Below are 4032 nucleotides of genomic sequence, written 5' to 3' on the forward strand. Positions count from 1 at the left end.
GTGAGAGGCCCGCGTACCGCAAAAAAAAAAAAAAAAAAAAAAAAAAAAAAAAAAGATGAGACGAGCATCTACTCTCCCCAGGTCAGGCAGAGAGCTGGGCTCTAAACAATGTCAGTTCATGCAGCACAGGGAGCTGGGTATCACCGGCTCCATTTTTTATATATGAGATCTGCCTAAGTGAGGTCACATCAATGGTGAACTGCAAAGTATGGGATTCAGTTCCATTTATTTCTGGTTTTAATGTTCATGCTCAAAGGCACCCTCACTATGTTGCATTGAGCAGACCTTCCCTGGATGCCAGAAAATGACGATCTGTTTGAGATGCTATTTTTCAGCGGAGAGATAGAGTGACTATCTTTTATCTGCAATTTCTTATTAGTCTGGTTTTTGAAAGCCCACTTGAACTGTCTCTGCTTGTTTGTTGGTTTTTTTCATTCAAACGCACCCTGACCTAAGTTGCGATGGATAACTTGTTGCCAGGATATCTCTGTAATAGCCAGACCGAAAAGTAAACAATAGCAAAACAGCACAATCATCTAGTTCTTTGTGATGCCTGCATTGCTTTTTATTAAACCCATTATCTCTGAATCTTTCTTGGGGTGGGGCTACAGATGGAGGAGAGCTATTAACAGCCAACTATTCTTTATTTGAAATTATTTATATTATATTTAACTATTGCTCTACAGACATTTAACACCCAATCTACAACGCTTTTCGTTAAATTGTTGGTGACTACATGGCCAGATAAATACCAATCTTAAATAAAGATGGGCAGAATAAATAGAAAACCGACAAGGACTTTCACGACCTTTGCTAAGTTTCCAAATAATAAGAAAATCTGTGGGAAGCAATTCTTATCCCTTGAAACTCCACAAGCGACATTGGTAGCTCTCTGATACTTTCTCACACAATCCCACAGTAATCAAGCCCATTTTACAGATGAAGAAACTGAAGCCCAGAGAGGTGAAGTGACTAATGTAAGGGCACATAAACCATGAGTGGTAGAACCATGATTTGAGCTTAAGTCTGTACAGTCCTCAAATGTGTGATCTTTCTGGCTCAGCTTTAAGAATAGGTAGGATTTCAATCTTGATAGAATAATAGACAGAAAAACTACATTTGAATGTTTCTGTTAATGAGCTTGACCTATTGATCTTTATAGAGCACTTCACCCAACAACGATCAACTACACATTTTTTCAGGTACACATGAAACAGGAACCAGGGTAGACCATATTTGGGACCATAAAATAAGTCTCAATACATTCCGAAAGATTCAAGTCATACAAAGTCTGGTCTCTGACTCTGGATGAAGTATTGGTATTCCCTAGCAGAGTTCCCTTCAGTCACCAACAGGGATATGTGATGTATTTATTTTTTAATTAATTTTTAGCACTGTATGGAGGCAAGGACTCTTGAGCTGGCAGTCAAAAGCCCTAAATCCTCATCCACGCTCCACCACCAACTCCGGGTGTGACCTTGATGAAATCCCTTCCCCTTGCTGGGACTGTATTTCCCATATAAGAGGAAGGGTTTCAACTAGAATACGACATCTCTGGCCCTTCCATCGAATTCTATGACTGTGTGTGTGCGTGTGTGCGTGCGTGTGTGTGTCTTTTTATTTATCTACTTTGGGAAATAAAAATGCTTTATCGCTCAGGATATATAACCCAAGCTGTTGCATTTAATCTCTGCACAACTGAAGAAATGTTCTTTCCTCTATGTTTAGATACAAGTAAAAGAAAAGACTGAATAAATTCCATGGTCAATTACATGGTCAGTGAATCACAAGAGTAGAGGCTCTTGGAATTTGGCGGCTACTGGTCGATTCAAAGGATGTGCTGAGAAGCAACAGTTCTAGCAAGTAGTTTCCCTATTTACTCAAGCCTGAAGTCTGTTGTTAACATTTGGGACCAAAAATATTGTAGATTGTTCCATTTGACAGCCCCTATGAAGATCAGATTCTAGGATTTCGTGGACTTGCCAGATTTTAAAATCATCATCATCTGTGACATGCAACCATGTCTGCTGTGATTTCATTCTGGCCCTGAGTTATTAAAAAGGCCAGTGGCTCTGAACTAGCTGGCCCTGGGGGTTGCAGCTTAGAGGCAACGCTGCTGGTGGAATTCTCATTCTTATTCTTGTCTTGTTTTCTAGTAGCCCTCTAGGGTCTTGGTCTAACTATGAAAGAATTTGATTCTTTTCTTCCTTTTGGAATCCTTCCTGAAGAGAACTTCCATGAGAGCCCGCAGACACCCTCTTGGAAACGGAGCCCCAGCCCCTCTCAGGAGGCTGCCCCAGTGGTGCGCCACCCTCACTGTCCATTTCACTTCCCCGTAGACGCGACACGATTGCTCTGGGTGAGAATTCAAACTGAAATCCCGCATCCTGGGGCAAGAGGCCTGAGTCCAGCGTGGTGGCCACTTTACTTCAATGCAGGTAGAGAGCTTGGTACGGACATGAGAAGAATGAGGTCCTGATGACATGCCAGGAATCGAATAGGTGTAAGTCCAGGGGTAGCTTATATAAATGCACAGGACGGGAAGGTGAAGCTGACTAGAAATCGCTGTCTCCCTCACTCCGTTGTCCAAATGGGGGAAAGCAAAATATAAATAGGTACTTACCCAGTGGTCAGAATTAGCTTTCTTTACTTCTTTAATTCTAAGTGGCAATCCCCGTATAATATGTGTATGCATGTATATATATGTATGCATAAACATATACGTGTTATGATAAATACATATCCCCTATATATGATAAATATGTATCCCCTACATTTGATAAATATATGTATATTTATCACATATAAATATAAATATAAATATTATATATATATGGTTGGGCAAAGCTACCTCCACAGAATAACAACTTGGAAGGCTATGCTGGATGACAGAATCAGGACCTGACGATGAAAGCTGGACTGAGTAGCTAAATTAAATAATATGAAATTGAATTTGAGTCGACAGTGCAGCGTGCATGTCTGTGGACTTCCGGCCTGGTGAAACTCGCTCTCCTGAGTGGGGAAGTGAGTGCCTGCCCCAGCACACATGGGGAATGACCTCTGTAAGGCCCAACTAGGAGGAGCGGATGGAAGGTGCAGCACAGAACAGTGAGAGCTTTTCAAAGGGAGGGACGGGCTGCCCCACGTGGTAGCAGTCTGTTCATCCCTGGAGGTACTCAAATTGGCCATCTACTTGGCTGGGATGCCGAAGAGAAGATTCAAATGTCACATGGATGTGACCCCGAGATCCATGGCACATGACACATGACACGTGACACTCGTCAACGTGTGGAAATAGTAGAGTATCTGGTTTAGGGCATTCACATACAGCTTTATAGATTACATAGATACGTTGATATATAGATGTATGTCCCAAATGAGAGATTCAGGAGAAAATGTGGAAAACTTGTGCAACGTACATCGTCTACTCCAGAGGACACAGAGACGTCTTGTGACATTCTCAGATCCAAAGAAGGCAGAGTGGTCCTGACTAAGGTCAACATGGTCATCATTTCTTTAGCAAGTGCAATCCCAGACGATGCCCTCTTGCGGGTGGCTTACCTCCTAGTCAGCTGTGCTCTTTCATAGTCGAGGCCCTTCCATCCTCTCCAAATAAACTGCACTCGATGTGCTGACAAGCTTGAAGAACGTGATCAAAAGTAGATTGGAACTCACCGTCGACAAGAATGTCCTTCTGCGTGGCTGAGTTGGGAGACATCCGAGAGTTTAGACATCAGGAATTGCTCCGGGTGAACAAATTTCAATCCCCTGGGTAATCATCTTGCAACCTCATCTGTCCCTGAGCAGTGTCCATCGAAGACTTGATGTAGTTCTGTGTCTTGTCCTGCAAACCGGTACCCCCTCCAGACATGGCAGTGCTAGCTTGCTCACCAGTGGAAACATTCTTTGAATGGAAATAGTCATTTATGCTGGTGACATATGATCTTTAATTTCTGGAGATGACTTTTTTTTTTTTTTTTTTTTTTTTTTTTTGCGGTACGCGGGCCTCTCACCGCTGTGGCCTCTCCCGTT

This window comes from Physeter macrocephalus, chromosome 21, assembly GCF_002837175.3.
Source record: "Physeter macrocephalus isolate SW-GA chromosome 21, ASM283717v5, whole genome shotgun sequence".
Taxonomy (NCBI): domain Eukaryota; kingdom Metazoa; phylum Chordata; class Mammalia; order Artiodactyla; family Physeteridae; genus Physeter; species Physeter macrocephalus.